Source organism: Rattus norvegicus, chromosome 2 (genome assembly GCF_036323735.1).
Source record: "Rattus norvegicus strain BN/NHsdMcwi chromosome 2, GRCr8, whole genome shotgun sequence".
Lineage (NCBI taxonomy): Eukaryota > Metazoa > Chordata > Mammalia > Rodentia > Muridae > Rattus > Rattus norvegicus.
The window spans coordinates 235,202,519-235,222,620 of record NC_086020.1 but is presented as its reverse complement, the minus strand read 5'-3'; the positions used below and the strand labels follow the sequence as shown (position 1 = coordinate 235,222,620).

Below are 20,102 nucleotides of genomic sequence, written 5' to 3'. Positions count from 1 at the left end.
GTGATAGTCCTGAGACAGATCAGAAGGGCACAGATGGGACTAAACATGAAACTAACAACAACAGCAACAAAACCTTAACTGCCTTTTGGATCTGAACAGGAAACAGTACCACAGAAACATGGCTGATGGCTCACCACTCTAATCCTAGCACTCTGCAGCCAACAGGATATGACATCTTCACACTCACAGGGAGTTTGAAACCAGCCTGGGCTAAAAGACCCTGTCAAACAAACAACAACGAAATCAGTGTTCTGCTGGCCTAAGTAATAATTTCAAAAGATCTATTTGAACATTTACTGAAGCCTCAGAATAAACAGTGGGGACTGAAACAGAACAGATTTCAAAGACATAATAACAAGTTTTGCAAAATGGGTAAAAGAAATAAAGTTGAAGATGTAAAAACCTCTAAGATCAGCAAAGAGAAAGAAATGAAGAGATGCGGGCTTAGGCAGACAGAAGTGCATAGAAGCAAAGGAAAAGAAGTATGTGGAAGTGACCAAAAACAATTCAATATTGTGTGGAAATGATAAGAAAAGTCATTTTCTTATGAGAAACCAGGGACCAGAAAATAGTGACCAAGTATGATAAGGGTGTTAAAAGAAAAAAAATCAAACAGAAACCATGTCAACCAACTATTTTGTAACCAGACGTTAGTAAAACTACAGTCTTGGGTGAAAAGTATACAAGAAAGTCAGTAACCAGCAGACATAAAGGAAAAGAATCGTGAAGGAAGCTCAGAGGCTGAGAAGAAATGCAGGTGGCTGAAAAGTCCATCTTCCAAAAAGGGAAGTGCACTGAATGTTGGAAATGTGTGTTAAAGATAAGCAACTCTTGTTTTCCCTCTGAATGCCTGCAAAATTCTTGAGACGACTCAAAGCACAATCATAGCAATGTCTCTGTGGTTTCGGTTGAATATAGAAGCAAAGCAGATGATGACAGGGAGATCAAGATGGGGCCGGAAAGGAGTGTGTGCACATACACAGACACACAGACACCTTGTCAGACACATGCATATAACACACTCACTCATATACACACACACACAGACACATACACACTCACACAACTCTCTCTCTCTCACACACACACACACGCACACACACACACACACGCGCGCACACACACACACGCACACACAGATGCTCACACACACAAAGTATAAATACCTTAGCACTGCCAGCTGTGTGAATTCTATGTGAAATGAATCACTATATCCTAGTTTCACTGTGAAAAAAATAGGCGTATATATTTATGTCTAATATAAATATATGTATATATAAATATATACATATTTTCTATATAACAATTACTAAAAATCTACAAAAGGAGGAATGTAAAATGGAAATCGATAAAACAATAGTGTCACCTAGCAGACTTGAAAACAGATACTGCATGAAAGTCCTGGACATGTGGACCAGCGGGCTTGCAGTTTTCTCAAATAGCCATAAGACAGCAAACGTGAGGATCATCTTATGCCTGATAAGTAAAGCGAGCGACAATCAAATGCTTTCCCCAAGAGAACACTCCAAGACATGGTGGTTTCAATTATGCTCAATCACACACGTAGGAAGAAACTTTGCTATATAAACAGAAGCAGAAGAGCTACCCACTCGGTCAGGAGGAAGGCCGGTACAACCCTACCAGTTAGCAGAGATCCTCAAGGTTGATTTCCCTCACGAACAGAGAAGCAAAAACCACTTATCGATATATTGCAGGCTTGGATTTTAGATCTATTCAGAATAGTTAAAGGTTGAAAATAACCAGGTATACACAAAATACCTGGTGACAGAATATAGTCAATGTGGTATGATCATAAAATACTCTCTAGCAATTCAGACAGCAAGTTCCGGAGACATACAACACAAAGGAATATTAAAACACACTGCACACAAGATATCTAACAGACAGGGCAGGTGTGGCAGATTCTCATAGCTCGAGTTTTAAAACAGACAAAGAAAATACAGTGAATATCCCAGGAGCAACATCAGCCTTTGGATCACAACTTAGGAATTAACTGGTAAGTGCACAGAATTTTGTCACGGTCTGATTTTCAGTAAGAGTTAGAAGTGCACAGAGAAAGTAAAGGAAATCAGGATATATCTTTGTCCTTAAGATCCAGGAATTGCCTTCTACATTAATTTTGCACCAAAACAGGCCAAAAATATTGACCTCTGTCAATGTCACATGTATTGCAGTGTGCAGAAAGGCCTTGACATGTGAGCCTTTTCAATCAGTGGAATGAAAGGGTTAATATTCGTATGACCAGATTAGCAACTGCAGGTAATTTTTGTATAGATGTGCAATGAAATGTTGATTTTAAAATACACAATAGAGTTCACCATGCAATTATTCAACTTCGCCCTATTTGTTATGCTTCATGATAAAGGTGATGGGAAATTAGGGAGACTTTCAAAAGTTTACACTCAGGGAAATTTCTTCTTTGGGTTTTGGAAAACAGATAATTAACAGTCCTACACAAGAATGCATTTATCTGAAAGAGGTGCACTGTGTGAATCCACTATGGAGAGACTCCTATTATAACCGTGGAGGGAACTGTGCCAGCCCCATCTGATGGGTCAGGACTAAGGAACCCAGTTCATTGCCATAATACTCTCGCTCCCCTCCCCTTAAATCTCCCATCAAACAGACCATTTGAGCAATTGACTCTGGTTGTTCTTGCTTTTATGCCATTATCACAAATTTCCTCTGGGCAAATGCTCATTTTTTAAAGGCAAATGCACTAGAAAAAAACAAAGTCCTGTCAAAAGTTTCTGTTTGTTCCCATGTTCTGTGAGCTGATGAGTTCCCAGTTAATTTGATGAGCTGTTAAGAGATCTTCTTATTCTTCAAATTAACCCCACACAAGAAAGAAAGTCAGAGAAACAAAAGAAAAATATCCAACTCAATGATGTGAAGGAAGGATGTGAATAAATATGATGCTCCCAAAACCAATAACTCTGCCGGAAAGTCTGCCCATTAGACTTCCAAAGCTCTGGGGCTCAGGGGTGTGTGGGCATGCTCTGCACACGGAATCTAATCCTGCTTGTCCTCAGAGACCGAAGAGGAATGTTCCTATCCAAATATAAGAAAACGGAAAAGATAACACATAAGACAAAAAGGAGAAAGAAATCCTGAAATATAGAAAATTGGACTCTACAAATGGCTGGATCTGGATGGCATAGAAAATTACTGCAAAAACGTATTCTTTGTTTTGTCTGGGGCCGTGGTTGCATTGGTAAAACGCTGCGAGAGTGTGAGGGCCTGAGTCTGGATCTCAAGCATTTATTTAGAGAAGGAAAGGCAGCCCTGGTAGCACACACCTGTGATCTCAGCACTGGAGGAAGATCCCTGGAGCTTGTGCTAACCACCTCCGACTCAGGTCAGTTAGCTGCATGCTCACTGGGAGACCCTCTCTCAAAATGAATGAATGAGGTTGACATCTGACCTCCACACAAATGTGTAAGCCTGTGCACAGGCCTCAGCTGATACACACGCAGTGTTTGCGTTGTATCCTCAATGTAAGTAGATATTAAGTAGTAAGTAAGTAGATATTCCCATCTTTGTGCTCTCTAGCATCTGCCACAAAGTAAATGTATTATTCCAAATAATTAAAGCATAAACACAACTATCACTGCACTTTAGGGTTGAAAACTTTAATAACCAAGTCAGTAAATATGACTGATTCCATACATCTGAGGGACTACAAAGTTAATGGTAACCTCGAGAGAGGATGGCTTTCTATTTACTGCTGTAGTGACTATTAAGTTATCTACGTTAAAAACCACAAAGCCCACTCACGCTTAACAAAGCAGCCCTAACGACCGATCTGAACCGATTAAGGGGAGGCAGCATCAGTGCGGAAGGGGAGACAGGAGCAATGGCTCAGCAGTTCAGAGCGCTGGCTAAGGACCTGGCTTCCATTCCCAACACTCACCTCAGTTGTTTACTCTTTGGAACTTCACTCCCAGGGCATCCAACTCCATCTTCTGGATTCTGTGGGCACTCTCTGCACATAGAAACACACGCAGGCACGTATTCACGCACTTAAAATAAAGACAAATGAAACATTTTAAAGCAAAAGGAAGCCTTGTTTGGGAAAAAGGTTTCAGTGGGGAAGGAAGGGAAGGGAAGAGTAACAAAAGGGAGGTGAAGATGACCAAAACTCAGTTTTTATTTGAACCGGTCGGTCAAAAAGACAAAAACTTACATAGAGTTGAACATGTTTCTAAGCTAAAGAATCAAAACTTAACATTAGAGGAAAATTCTAGATACAGATGCCATTGGTACTCAGAAGGCTGCAGCACGAAGCTTTCGAGTTCTAGGCCAGTGTGGGCTACATAGAGCATAATGGGACCTTGAGTCAAAGAGGAGGAGAGAATAGAGCAGCAAAGCAAGCAGTAAGTGGGCTCATGAACAAACGCACGCGGGTTTGCTTTGGTGTTTCGAACTTCAGAATCGCTAACACAAAACGGGAGAGACAAGACAGAAAAACAAAGCTGAGAAAGACCGCATCTCCTTTTTCTTCTCTTTTTCAAAATTTCTTTGGCTTCTTTTATCTTTTTTTCATTAATCATTTTATTCATTTGCATTTCAAATGATATCCCCCTTCCCAGTTACCCTCTAGAAATCCCATATCCCTTTCCCCGTGCCCCTGCTTCTATGAGGATGCTCCTCCACCCACCCTCCAACTCGCCCACTCCCACCCCACAGCTCTAGAATCCCCTTATGCTGGGGGATTGAGCCTCCACAGGACCAAGGGTCTCCCCTCCCGTTGATGCCAGATAAGGCCATCCTCTGCTACATATGCAGCTGAAGCCATGGATCCCTCCATGTGTACTCTTTGGTTGGTGGTTTAGTCCCTGGGAGCTCTGGGTGGTCCAGTTAGTTGAGGTTCTTCCTATGAGGTTCTTCCTATTGCAATCCCCTTCAGCTCCTTCGGTCCTTCCCTTAGCAATTCTATTGGGGTCCCTATGCTCAGTCTGGTGTTTGGCTGTAAGTATCTGCATCTGTATTAGTCGGGTGCTGGTAGGACTTGTCAGGGATCAGCCATTTGAGGCTCCTGTCAGTAAGCACTTCTAGGCATCAGCGATGATAGTGTCAAGGTTTGGTGTCTGCAGACAGGACGGATGCCCAGGTGGGACGGCCTCTGGCATTTTCCAAACAGAATTTGCATCTTTCCTGCTTTCAGGATGAAAACCTAAGAAAAGCTCCACCAGGCCCCAAATTCAGAATTCAGAGTTCTCACCATTTTCTCATATACCACCTCTCCCTCCCCACTCCCCTCCTCTCTTCTCCCCCTCCCTCTCCCCCTCCCTCTCCCTCCCTCCCTCTCTCTCTCTCTCTCTCTCTCTCTCTCTCTCTCTCTCTCTCTCTCTGCACAATATTAATAAAAAAATATGATGCTTTCTTAGATATTGGTGGTGACTTTACCTGGTACCTAATGTAAGTTCCCTTCTAGTACAAGACCTAAAACAAATGTCTGCATCCCTGTAATTGACCTTAGAGGTGATTACAGAAAGCAAGAAAGACAAATGGAAAAGGGACACAAAAGAGAGAAGACAATAGAAGAGTGTGTTGTACAGGTCTCCGTGGAGGGAGACCTGTCTCAGTCCCACTGAGAATATTCTGAGGAATGCAGAATCTCAGAATAACCAGAGAGTGAGTTAGGTTATCTCTGTGATCACGAGTCCATTAGCTTCTTTCTCTACTCATGAGAAGATGTCCTGGAGGGCATCAACTCCTGTTCCCCTGCAGATTCCCCAGGTCAAGAGCTCCTCCCCATATTCTATGAAAGAAGCTAGGTAGAAAGTGAGCGACATTTGCACACTAGTTCTGCACTGCAGCAAGACACTATCCGTGAAATCCTCCAGGATTCGACAAGGCTGATGCTAAAACCAGAGGGAGGCTAAGAGTATCCTGCTCAGAACAAGGAGGTCTTTGTTTCTTGGATGGAGCACTTGCACGTCTGTAAGCTAGACAGCCATGGCAAACTCCTTCCATTCTTCTTCCTGATGCATTTGGCCAAATTCCTTTTGTTAGCATTGAGAGATGCTTCTATAATGGGAATTAAAAGTTTACATAAGTTTCTTTAAAAGTTGTTACTGAAGATACAAAACACAAACATATTCTGTATATGAATGCATTATTAACTGTTACAGACATTTATAGTATGCATTTGTCATGCATTTATAATTTTGCATGTGCATTATATATAATAGGCATGTGAATCATATCTTGCTTGTGTCTTGCACTCTACAGTCAACTTTACGGAACTAAGAAATTTTAGCCGGGGACAGATTGGTCCCCTGCTGCAATACCAACTCCAGCATGCAGCGTCAAGTTCAGACTCATATAGCTGTCCACATGGTCTATCAGCTTTGCATCTGCTGACATCACTCTTTATATCTGTTCCTCCTTCCTTTCCTCTCCTTTCCTTTCCTTTCCTTTCCTTTCCTCTCCTTTTCTTTCCTCTCCTTTCCCCTTCCCTCTCCTCCCCTCCCTTCCCCTCCCCTCCCCTCCGCTCCGCTCTCCTCTCCTTCTCTTTCCTTTCCTTTTCTTTCCCTTCCCCTCTGTCTGTTCCTGTCCAACTCTCCCCATCTCCTCAGCTTCATGGGCTGAAACTTGATCCTTAAGATGAAAGCACCAGGAGGTATCATTTTGAAGGAATGATTAGGTAATAAGAACTATGTTGTCTTGGAGCTCAGGCCCTTATGAAAGGGATTCCAGGGAGCCGACGTGCCCCTCCCACCATATGAGGGCTTAGGGAAGAGACGCAATCTTCATATCAGCAAAATGAGCGCTCACTAGACAATGGTTCAACTTGCTGGAGCCTTGATTTGGATGTCCTCTCAAGCCTTAAAGTCACTTAGCAAATCATCCTAGCTATCCAAGCAGGTAAGGCTTCACCCCAGGGCTTTCGAGGCACACTCTCAACTCTCCACACAAAATTCTGCTGAAAATGCCTTTGAGTTTTTATTTCCCCAAGTTGATCTTTATTTTTAATATATAAATGTTTGGTCAAAAAAAGTACTCTTGGTTTCTTTTTACCTCAGAACTTTGTAGAGAATTCCAGAATATTTTTGTCTTTATTTTTTCTTATGAGAGAAAAATCCAGAAAGTAGCATGCCTTTTGTTACACGATATTTCAGGGTTTTTATTTATTTGTGTGCGGTGGGGGAGGCTTGCACGTGCACCCCTGCACCCCCTTTCTTTCATCTTCTCCTCTCCCAGGTGTTAGTTTTTCATGTCTGAGGCTCACAGCATCGCCTGTCTGCACATGCACACGGGCAAGAGCCTTCATAAATCTTGTACACTTAAAATTCTGTTTTGGCATCTGTTTATCCAAGAGCCTGAACCAACATGGTAGGGGATGCAATTTTGATAGATTACTCCAGTTTCTGATTAGAAGAATTCAGCAGAAAGCATACCTGAGGAAAAGAGACTCATCACCGGCTCTTTCAGGAAAATGTGCTTTCTGGGGTCACAGGTACTTGTTCGTGTATCTATGTGGATGTGCACGTGATCATATGTGCATACATGTAAAGACCGCTGGTCAACATTAAAAGTCTTTACAAATTACTCTCCCCCTTCTTTTGTGAGGCAGAGTCTCTCTCACTGAGCTGGAGGTCGTTGATCCTGCTGAGATGCCTGGCCAAAGATCTCCTAGAATCTGCCAGCCTGTATGGCCCGGGGTGCTATGGTCAGACTCCAAACACGCTTCTTATCCCTACAAACGTGCTTCTGCATGGTGCTAAGGAGACGAACTCAGACCCTCATGTCTGTGAGGCATGACTTTCTGAGCTGTTTCACTGGCTCTGAAATGTGCTTTGACTAGCTTCTTACCGACTTTAAAATTTGTTATGAAGGCTCTCATATTCATAGCTTAAATAAACTTATTTTTAAGTTTATTTAAATGTAGAGGTATATAAAATAAACCACCATACACTCAAGGAAAAAAATTCAGGGTTTTTAAACAGAGCCTTCTTCCTTGTTAAGAGGAAAGGGCAAGAAAATACTAAACTCTTAAAAATTAAAGAGCTAATGTACAAGATGGGGACCTGACTTTATAAAGCAAAATTGGGTTAAAATACATGAGGTATGTAAGACAAAGTCTAGTTTACTATACGGTATTTTAAATATTACAGTGAAATAAGCTAACATCTAAACATACTATTAATATATAAACAACTACGTTCTGTACATATATGTATATGTATATATGTGTGCATATATATGTATATGTATACATATACACATATATATCAACATCACTCTTGCACTAGTCAGCAAAAGCACTAAATGAGGCTCGATCCTCATACTGTTAAGAGTGACTAAATGCTGAGGTGGAAGAACCTGAGGGAACTTTACTAACTGAAGGATGCACTCTTCTATCCTCAGCTGATGAAAGTTTCTTCCTCCCAAGCTCCCTCTCAGACACACGTGATGTTCACCAAAAGGCACGCTCTATGGTTGTGCTTGGTTACTATGTCTCAGCGAAAGCATAAATTTCCTATCTCAGCGGAGAACATATGGAGCCCGAAGAAAGGGAGAAAATATATTGGTTGAAAAACAACTAATTAAAGCTGGTGACTGGACCAGAAATATCTTCTACCTTTCCACTAAATCACATAGAATTAGCCTCTGATAGAAAGTGGAAAATCTAAAAATCCTTCCTTTACTCTAGGAGTAATTTCTCCGTTCTTGGCTTACATGTGATGGCCCAGATAAAAGGGTAACAGAACATGCAGGCTTAAGCTAGCTACATTTTATGGGTCTGTGGCTTCTGTTAAATTTCCCCAAACTGCATGAAACTGACATAGGAATCCACCTTTGGTCCTCAGAAAGAGAAAACAGAGCAAGTCATCAATGGAGTCACTTAGTAAAGGCACAGTGTGGAATTCCCCACAGAACCCTGCAGAGCTAATCTCTGGCACCGCCATCTCCTTTCCCAGCTACCTATTCTAGAAAACTTATGTCTATTTAGGTCTTTTCACTATAATTGATTTAACTCTACTTCATCAATTCCTCTTAAATGTCTTCCTAAACCCCATCTGCATTCCAACCCCACAGTACCAACACAGTGGTGGCCACTCTCTCCCTAGATTATTAAGATAGATTCCTTTCTGAATGCCTTGTCTCTTCATGGTCACCTCGACAATCAACCACGGACATCAAACATTAAATCACTTAATTCTCTTAGCTCTTGATTCTGAGAGCTATGATGGCTTTCCATTGGCTCCCAGAGAAAGAAATGCTCATGGAACAGACTAATAAAATGAGGCTTTGACTTGAGCATTTTCCCAATCCTTTTCAACTCTGATTTGTGCTTCCTCATTTGACCATGTGAAGTGCAATTCCAGGGCAACTTTGTAGCTAAACAAACAGGTAAGTCTGGCCATGTGTTAATGTTTTTAATTATGGAATTCACTGTCATTTATGTGCCTGTCATTGTTTTCTCTCTCTTTCTGTGCTCCTGTTTGACACAGCCATGCCCAATGGTAATGGTACAGTATATAAACAAATTAATATGCTATTTATATATATTAACATGTATACTATTTTATATTTCAGTATCAGATGAATCTGAAAGTCTAATACCTCGGAGGGAAATCAATCGTTTCTAATAAAATAGATACCTCACGTTAACGTTCCTTTTTCACTTCAGAGAATATGAAGAAACTTCAGAACAGCAACAATAACAATAAAAAGCACCATAGAGGGACGATCACTGTTCATGGTACTGGTGTTTGTACGTGGTTCTCTTTCTGAATGTCAGACAGTTTAAAAATTAAAACGTTATGGCTCTATTTGTGTTGATGTTATTCCACGGTACTTAGCCTTGTAACTTCATCACATTCTATGTTTAAAAAACAACTCTTTTAGGAGCTGGAGAGATGGCTCAGCTCAGCTCACATACTGGTTTTGAGGTGACTGAGTGGCAGCGGCTTACATCCACCTTGACCTCCAGCTTTGGGCGACCCAGGGCCCTCTTCTGGCTTTTGAGCTACCTTCGCCTTGGTGCACATAACCCCCCACACAGACTTAATAAAATAAGTTTTAAAATTGTGTTAATTAATCAATTAGGTGTAGGTATGTGTGTGTGTGTGCATACTTAAGTGTTCACATGGTGGTCAGAGAATAATTTGCAGGAATTGGTTCTCTCTGTCTACATCATGGACTCCAAGGATCAAATAGAAGTGGGTAGGCTTGACAGCAAGCACTTCTACCTGCTACACCATTGGATCGGCCCCATTAAATGCTTTTCCAAAGGGACTTTAGGAGATATGCAATTCAGTTAGCCACTCTCTGATTGTTCAATCTTTAAATATCAACAAATCCTTAACTACGCCCTAGTTATTGGTAGGATCCTACCAATCTGGGCTGTGAGAAAAGAATAGTTTTTGTTTCCTGTGTACTTTGCCATGATGTTTTCGTGATAGTGTACTGGCCCTATGGGAAAGTGTTTATCTCACCCATGTCCTCCCAGGACCATGCACCATCTGTACAGACAAGTACTTGGCCTTTTAGAACTAGATTTGTTTTTTTATGAGTTGAGCACTTTTTCATACAGGTATTGCTTCCATGTTCTATTGTGAATTGTCTAGTCGTGCCCCCCCCCCTTTTTTTCCATAGGAGAATGAAATAACATACTTTTACCAGTGGGTTTCAACACACATGGGGAAAAGCTGTATTCATGGACTCTGCCTTTGAACCTGGATTCCAAAGACCTCAGGCAGACGTTAGTGGTGAATAAAGCAGAGTCGCTTTTGCTTAATGGCACAGGTGGGAGAAAAATTTGTAGAATATATTTTTTCTTGAAAATAAAATATCTGTGGCTCACCATGAGGGTGCAGGAACAAATCTCCAAATTGGCTCAGAAGCGCTTTCATAGCCAGAGCCACTGGATGCATGGTATAAATATCTGTCTTTTGTATCACAACAGCCCTCTAGAAGGGAGGAAATAACTGCGCTTTCAAGACTAAATTTAGGAATTGATAATTCACAGGGCAGAGGAGTTAGAAACTTCAGAGACATCCTTGGCATGTCCCCTGCCTGATTGCTAATAGGTTCCTGGTCATTTTTCTTGACTTCCAATGCAATAGATCTTTCTGGATCCATCCTCTTGGCACTGTGTTAGGCAGAGTTATGACGCCTCACCAAGATCTCTGCAGGAGCCTCCCAGGGTCTAACATTACTCCCAATTAGTAGCTTCTCCTTGAAGTAAAGAAGAATTATACTTTCTAAATATAATCGCTTGCCCCCAAATAGAAAGGGGGAAAGATATGGATGACAGAAAATGCAAAGGTATTAGTCACAGTCCCTGAGAGTAAAACTAAAACATTGCTTTATTTTCTCTCAACCTTTCCACTTAAATAAACATGGAATCATCCTGCTTCTGTGTGTGCAGAATCCGTGCTGTTTGTAGGGTAATGTTTTTCTTTACAAATGTCTTCATGTGTGATCTTATAGATCTGTTCGTGAGAGCTATGAGCGCCAGTTTGCCATGTTGTGGCCATGTCAATCACTTTGTTGTTACATTTTGTTACTACATGCAGTGCCACAGAAAACATCATCATAATGAAGTGTTTCAAACATTTTTTCCTTCATTACTTAACATCAGTTTTTTTGTTTGCTTCCAAAGCAACCATTAAGGATTCTGCTGTCCATCCCAGTCTCTTCCCGATGACAAGGGAATGGCTTTTCTTGTCAGGTGGGGAGTGGAGTGTACTTTTTGTCTGAATTATTTACTCCCCGGGTAAGGTTTTCTTTGCCTTTCTTGTTTGACTTTCTATAATTATTCATGTTGCATCTTCCACTTTTAAAAACAGATGGGACAATTCTCTCCATTGTTTCTAAATAGTTTTTCATAATATTTTTTTTCCTTTTCTCATGGGACTTTAGATAATAACAGTTCTGTCTTCCATATCACTCTGTGTTCCTGAGTACCACTTAACCATCTTCTGCCTTCAGGGGGAGTTTCTCAGTCTGATCTTTTAATTCATTAACTGCTGCTTGGGCTGTGTCTGTAGAACTCTACCTTATTATCATCAGTCCTTGCCACTCTTTCCTTATTACATGCATTTTACCCACACACAGACTTAGACAAACGTGTTCACAGAGGTATTTGCTGCCCACTGTAGTGTGTGTGTGTGTGTGTGTGTGTGTGTGTGTGTGTGTGTGCATGTGCATATGTGTGTGTGAATGCAACAGATGGCCAGTGTGTATCCTTGTCTGAGTAGCCACGTAGATGCTTGTATTGTTATGTTAATTTGTGTTCCCCCAAACTGCATGACTACATCTCCACATGTAGCTTCTGGAGAGCCTACCCCCAGTTGGTCTGATTGGTAAATAAAGGTGCCCAGAGCCAATGGCAGGGCAGGGCAGACAGAGGCAAGACTTAGGATTTCCAGGTTAGGGACAGAAAGGAAGGAAAAGGAGAAGGCAATCCACCATACAAGGAAAGAAGCGGGAGAGGAGACACCAAGTTTGAGGAGATACAAGACAGAGAACATAGCTGCCATGTAGGAGCCAGGAGAGCTGTCTGAGAGGACTGCCTGACTGGGTCCAGAACAACCAAGATGGACGATAGGATTTAGTAAGTAATAACTTGAGATTATTATTGGTGGGAGGTGGATTAAACAAGTGGAGATTAGGAAGTGGCCCAGCCATTGAGGCACATCAAAATATAAAGGCTGTGTGCGTCTTTTATTTGGGAATGCAGAACACTGGGGCGGGTAGCAAAGAACACACTGCCGGGATTTATTCTAATAATTTAATTCTACATATCCATCATTATGTGCTGTTGTCTGTGCAGTGGAAGAACTGAAGTACCAAAGTCTTACCTCAGCTATAATAGTTAATTCTAAGAAAGGAAGTATGAGCCTAGACCAGAGCTGCAAATTCATATGCAGCCGTTGTCATGCATCTGATTTCACTGCAACATCATGAAGAAAGTCTTTTCAGAAAGTCTTCTCTTAGCAGTAAAACTGACAGAAGAGTCCAGCATCATAGTCCATCAGTCATATGAAGTCACATGTAAATGCACATGAGTGGGTGAAGAAATCTGCGGTATGGGAATTTCTTCCCCTACAAATCTTTATTCCTTGAGGAATTTTACTCTCTCATGTTGGTCTGACATCTCAGGTCTAGAGACCCAAAGTCTGTGCCAACAACCAAATGATAGACATTTATGCTTCCTACACAGTAGTAGGAAAGATAAAAAGACAAATTAAAATGTTCACCCCAGGTTCATGTATTCACAAGCATAGCCAATCACCCTTTACTTCTGTTGCTATCTCTTTCTCTTCTTTGTATCTATCCAGTCATGGCCTCAGACCCCAGTGTCAGATCTCCTGCGTGCTCCCATACTGCTGTACCACCATATTGTGATACTTTTTGTTCCTGGAATCTATTTCCCAGGGTTTTCGTTTTCTTCTTTTGGGCAGAATGTGCAGTAGCCCTTGTTTTCTGTCTTGATAGAATATGAAAGCTGAAAATGCAATCTTGATTCACACCCATGCTGGATTCTCTGGGATAAATCCTTAGATAGAGTAAGGCTGTGGAGCAACATACCTATGTCACTAGGGCTTGCCAAATGGCCAGAATTTACATGGAGATATTATATATTGAAATACAGATATTGATCAGTTATACCTAATCTTGTTTGTCCATTTTGATGTCCTCATCAGGAGACTGTTGTAAAATCAAGTGTGTCATTACCCAACCATACTGGAAATTTCTCAAACAAAGAACCCACTTCTCTCCTATTTCTGCTTTGCTGCTTAGGGTAGTGTTGCTTTGTTCTTCCTGGGTTTCCTTTTCCCATCTTATATAATATAGAAGCTTCTCCTAACCCCTCATTCAGTCTCCCTCATGTTTTGTGATTAGAGACTTTATCTCTGTCATCTTTTCTTGCCAGGACCTTGAGACTGCACATCCATGTTGGCAGAACCAGCAAATAAATTTGCAAATGCTCAATGGAGCCAATGCAAAGTCTTTAAAAACACTTTTAAACACCTCAACCTTCAGAAGTGCTTGGATTACCATCTCTGTGTTGTAGAAGAGAGAGCTAACATCTAGAGAGGAACGTGCAGCTTTCCCAGGGCAATGCTAGGATGTGAATGCCTCTGAGGTTCCAGGGTTGAGATTTGATTACTAGGACCTTAAGATCTGTGCACAGACAAACTTGAGACTATTAGTAAGTAAAGAAGATTGACATTATTCTTTGGAAGCTGCTATTTCCACTATTTGAGAAACACTACTTTCAACACTCAGCTATTGCAGACTAAGTCTGAAACTAAAAGGATTAGATTACACTCCTTGCAAGAAATAACCTCGGCGCCTCTTTTTATAATGATCATGTGAAGAGGCCACTAAAAGAACTGGCTTGGAAATATTCATTCTCCCACGTGTGATGTGACCATGTGCCCATTGACCAGTCCCACCTTCCTCTAGTCTTTAGCTTGGACAGTTGTTTCTGTTATTTCCTGGTAAGGGACAGGATAGAGAACTGGTGCTGAAAGAAAAATAATTGTAATAAAATGTCACTTTGAGGTAATGAGTTAAGTCCTAAATATGTGTTCTTTAATCTCTGCTGCTGCCCTAGTAATTTTCAGTATCTAAGCAAGTATGATGATCGCCAAAAAGCATCCATAGTTATATCCTGAAAGCAAATGTTGAGTTACCTGATTCTCATGTGCTGGCAGAGACTTAGAAGATGCCAGACAGAATTTCCAGGTCAAGTTTACAATGGTCTCTGTCGTCTCCTCCATGGTGGTCAAGCCGACCAAGGAGAGGGAATAGATGACCTGTGCCACCTGATCTGCTCTGCCACCCTCCTGTTCTTACAGGCATGGAGACACGGTCCAAGGTAAATGTCACTGTTATGTATTCCCCTAAAGCTGAGTAAAAACAAAGGCAGAGTTTATTGACTTTTTAAAATTAATTTCTTTCTGCCAGACTTCATTTAGACCCATTGCTTACTTACTTTGAGACCACCTGGGCAAGCAGAAATTTCCATAGCAGATTCAGAACATGGAAAACAAAACAATGAAGATTTTGAAAGGGGACATGTTGATAGCTCCAATGGCTAAGGGGAGAAACCTGGCTACGAAGATGTCTTGAAGATACAGGGATAATGACCATACTCGGCTGTCACTCTCCTGCCTGAAGCTAGAAATTCTTGGTTTGGAAGATTCTTGGTCTGGTCAACAAATTTCCATCCCCACTTATGCACTCTAACTGTTCACTTCATTAAAGCCATGACATTCAGGCCAGGTTGGTAAAATATATGTTGGGATTACTAAACACAAATGGCAAAAATCTCATCATCTTGAAGTTTTTTGTCACAAAAGGCAATATAATGCCCCCAAACATAGTCTTCAAAGGCTACCCAAGGTTGCAGCCATTATAATTTTATGCAAGCATTTACCCAAGGGGTTTTCACTTAGAAATAACAAAGTTTTGAGATCCAGCATGTTCTGTATCCTGAGTGTGACTCCATTTGAAAAGCAAATGTGAAGGACTACTCCCAGAAGAATACAGTTGCACTAGCAGAGTCTCATCTGCTTTCTCCAGGAGACATAAAATTAACCTTTGAAGCCTTCCTCCCTTGCTGCTATGAACAGGAGCACCCCCTATTAGACACGGTGAAAACGGCTTGCAATGGGTCCAAATTGTGGGCTCAATGAGAGAAGAGAAGGTGTGATTTATGTATGCTCAGGAAGGAATGACCCTGTAGATCTTTCAAGCCTTTTGATTGCTTGATCCTGACCCTGAGAGCAGAGATAAACCAAATCAGATGCGACCTGATGTTCAGAAATGGTGCTTATGCTATGCATACTGTAGGAGTGCATATTTTACTTTATTCAAGCTATAGAATTTTACTGAACTGGAGCCTTTTTCTTTGTCTCTCAAAACACACATACACACACAAATGCGTGCGCATGTGTACACACACACACACACACACACACACACAGAGAGAGAGAGAGAGAGAGAGAGAGAGAGAGAGAGAGAGAGAGAGAGATTCTAGTAACTTAGAAACAAAACGCAAACTTCAAACCCATGTCACAATATGCTAAAGATGGCCTAGGTCTGGTTGCTAGGCAGATATCCCTGTTGCCTGTGCAAACGTATGTTAAGCCACAATTGTTTTGTGCAAGGGAACAGATAAATGACATGGATTGAAATTATGGTAAATTTAAATTGATGGCCTAATTAGTATTATCTCTTTTTGTATTCGTTGTAAGAAAAATTATCCAGGAGGAACTCATCTTGCATTAATGTTGATATAAAGTGTAATTCTCCGGGATTTTCATTGTAATTTGGCATTAATTAATGCATCATTATTTTAAAGTGTTAATTAAATTGTTACAGAAAGGGACATCTGCAGTGGCTCAGAAAGGAAATCACATGAACAATTAGTTTTGTGGCGGTTGGTCTGGGGTGCAGCATCTGAGATCACATACAGAGCTGCAGCAGAAAGGCCAAGGGAAGAGCCCTTGGAAGGGAAGAGCCCTTCCCAGTGTGGCACAGTAAGGTTTTGACACTCTGTGGCCACTTCTCCTTGTTCTTTATGTCTATGGGAACCATGAGCAGTCTTCAGTGCATGGAGACTCGCTCTGTGCTTCAGACCAGATGCATATTAGTAATACGGCTCTTGATATGATTTTTTTTCTGGGCACTTGGCAGAAGTCACTCACAATTCTCTGTGTCAATAAAAAAGAATACATGATTCCTTTTGGGTATGTGGTGAGGGTCTCATGCAGAGGCTGTGGCAGGCAGGCAGGTTAATATTTCTACTGGTCATAAATTCCATACAAAATGATGACAAATCAAAGAGGAGAGAATCTGTGGTGAGTCCTGACGTTGTGGACCATCATTATCAAAGCATCTGGAAGTCATTGAATGCTATCATGGCTTAAGATATATAATTCCAAGGAAATTCCACCCAGATTTCTGATGTCAAGGACTCATGGCAATTAGATAGCAATGCAGACTGTTGACTCAATGAATCCTGAAATTTAGAGGCACTGTAAAAGTGGGCCCCAAATGCCCTGTCATCATAGTCCTATAGGACACAAACAACTTGGGGATCTTATTCTGTGAGCAATATTATACTAAATTTGGCCCTGTGTTGCTCTGCTCCCCTTAATAAGGAGTCTTTGTTAATTGTTTCAATCCAAGGCATCTACAGGAAGACTAGAGAAAGCTCCTTTTATTCACAAGCAACATCTTTCTTTTGTAGACACAAAGGGATTCTTGAATTTTTCAGGTTTGGTGAAATGTTTCTTACTGAGAACTCTGTTATCTGACTATATAAGAGAAAATTCAAACACCAATGGGCAGTCCAGTCTTGCATCAGATGATAAGGTAAGTGGAAGAGAGTTCTCTCTCTCTCTCTCTCTCTCTCTCTCTCTCTCTCTCTTTCTCTCTCTCTCTCTCTCTGCCCTGGCTTTTGAGTTTCCCTTATAAAAATGCAAACAGTCCATCCCTGTGTCTTTCAGTCAACTCTCAGCCTAGGGCTAGATTGACTCAGTTAATGGTTCACAGATCCATAAAGCTCACGATGTGGTCACAGAATGGTCATAGGTGCACAGTGTTGTATTTGGAGATGACTCCCTTTCACGAACAGTGTCCTTTAAAAGAATAGTGGCCTTGAGAGACCCATGATGCTAACATCCATGGCTCTAGAGCTCCACACAGGATGCAGCTGTGCACTCTGCTGGCCTTGAAACTGAATCCTGGTGCCATGCAAGGAGGAAGGTGCAGTTGTGAAAAACAGTCTCTAGATCTCTATTGGCAGAGGCAGAAATGTCTTCACCACAACACAAACAGAAAAGAAGATGGAGTTGGAGGAGAAGAGAAGTTAGGTAGGATAAAGACTTGGTTTATTCTGTGACAACGTCACATATCTCAGAGGTGCCATGAGTGAGAAGTTCTGGAAAAAAGCTGTGTCTCTGAAGGCTAATTGACTGACTAAAACTTCAGTGACTGCTGTGAGGTTGGAGTGCTGCTGGTACGGAGCCTAATTGCAGTTTCTTGGAGGCTGTCTTTAGCTTCCTAAACAGTCATTCCTTGACCCCTCTGTGTCAGACCTCATAGTCTGATAAACACAAAAACAACTGAACAAAACTCTATTCTCCACAAATGAAAGGGCTAAATATATTCCCAGGAAGCATCCAAGGTCTATAGCTGTCATTTCTCTGCCTGGCTGTAACTGGCCTGTGGTGGTCTGAATAGGAATGGCTGCCATAGAGTCATGTGTCTGTATGCTTGTCCATAAAGAGAGGCACTATTAGGAGGTGTGGCCTTGTTGGAGTAGGTTTGGTCTTGTCAGAGGAAGTGTGTCACTTTGAGGGCGGGTTTTGAGGTCATTTATGCTCAAGCTATGCCCATGGTGGCACAGGCACACAGACTTCTGTTGACTGCAGATCAGGATGTAGAACTCTCTGGAGCTCCGGCACCAGGTCTAGCCACATGATGTCATGCTTCCTACCGTGATGATAATTGACTGAACCTCTGAAACTGTAAGCCAACTCCCATTAAATGTTTGTTTTTTATAACAGCTGCCACAGTTCATGGTGTCTCTTCATAGCAATAAAACCCTAAGACACTGCCTCTCCGATTACACTTTTGTTTTTTGTTTTGTTTTTGTTTTTTTAATGCCATGATTTTGAGCTTTGTTCTGTCACAAGAAAAGCACCATGAAACTGCTTCCATGTTGGAAGGGAACTTGGAGTAACCTAAATATGTGTCCCTGCAGTCCCTCGCCACTCAAATAACTCCAGAATAAATAATTTCTTATTTCCTTTGAGGTGAGAATGTTTATGCACCAATGATGTCGATGGTGATGACATTCACTCTCATCCTTGTTTATTTCAAAGTGAAGCCCAGTCTTTTATGAAAGTCCTCTCTGGCTTTCTCAGCTATCCTAAAGGTCAGGGAGAATGGGTATTCCTGGTTCAACAGTAATAGTTTAGTTTGTTGACTCTAATGATTTACTTCTCTAAAACTGTTTATTTCAGTTTGGACTCTCAATTTGTAAAACACTTGGGGAATGAGACCAAAAGGGTGAATTTAAAAGGCAGAAGAACATTTTAAATCGAACTTAACATTGATATGCAATTCAAGGTCACAACCCCAGCCCTGTAGTCAGCAGCTCCTACCCAGTTGTTCCAGTCCTATCTCTATCCTATTCAGACATCCGGAACTTTCTCCCTCTTCTTCCTTCAGGGAACCACCCAACACAGTCAGTTCCTTCACACAAAGTAGTAACTGCCTCTTTGTTTTGCTTCAGCCTTCCTATCTTGCCCCAGGCCTTACACTCTGAACCACAGTGTGTCTGTCAAGTTAATTTGGCCAAACAAAAGGCTATTTAGGCTTTGTAGGAAACAGAAGTAGCATTCAACTGTGGGTTTTAAGTAAGTTTCTCCACCCCCCTTCCTGTTGGGCTTTGTGATCTTACAGTTTCAAAGGCTATATTGGGCTTTTTAGTGATTTTTTTTTTAAAACAGTGTTTCTGCCACTCTGCAGATGCCAGTTCCTTGCTGCAAATAACATGTGTCTGGTTCCCTTTGTCAATGTTTGTGCAAGCCAAGAGTAGCTCTTCTGCCCCACTTTGGGCACTAGGTAAATGCTGCTGAGAGCTACGGCTCACAGAAATTCAGAAATGACACTGAAACATTTCCAGACCTTGGGACTCGATGTGGGAAAGAAAATGAACACCCGCTCTATCGCTGCCTTCCCATAAACGAGGGGACTCCTGGAACCCCAAGAAACCCGTTGAAATTTTTAAGCGTCAGATGCTCCACATCCCTTGCTCTAAATTTAGTGCTGTGGTACTCAGTTTAAACCACCTTGTGTCCAATAATATACTTTCTGGCCTGCCCCGGGGTCCTCAGGAAGCATTTTATCTTTGATATAATTGCCAGGGTGAATCCCTAGTTATAACATACTCTATAGCATATAAAATAATTGTTGCAACTGAACCCATCACATAAATATTAGTGATTGAAGAGACTGGTTGGGATAAATCAATGTGGGTGACATATTTAATAAACTTTGTATAAACATTGTTTGCAACAGCTATAAATAAAAAT

The 20,102-nt window shown here is 41.4% G+C and overlaps 1 long non-coding RNA gene across 1 annotated transcript in view; it reads left to right on the top strand.

Moving 5' to 3' along the window:
* The window catches only part of LOC102546938 (uncharacterized), a 52,470-nt gene extending 42,664 nt beyond the window's left edge, over nucleotides 1–9,806 (top strand). Inside the window, exon 7 of the long non-coding RNA XR_591376.4 lies at nucleotides 9,571–9,806. This is a non-coding gene — a long non-coding RNA (uncharacterized LOC102546938). The remainder of the gene's footprint in view (nucleotides 1–9,570) is intronic.
* The last annotated feature ends 10,296 nt before the right edge of the window (nucleotides 9,807–20,102 follow it).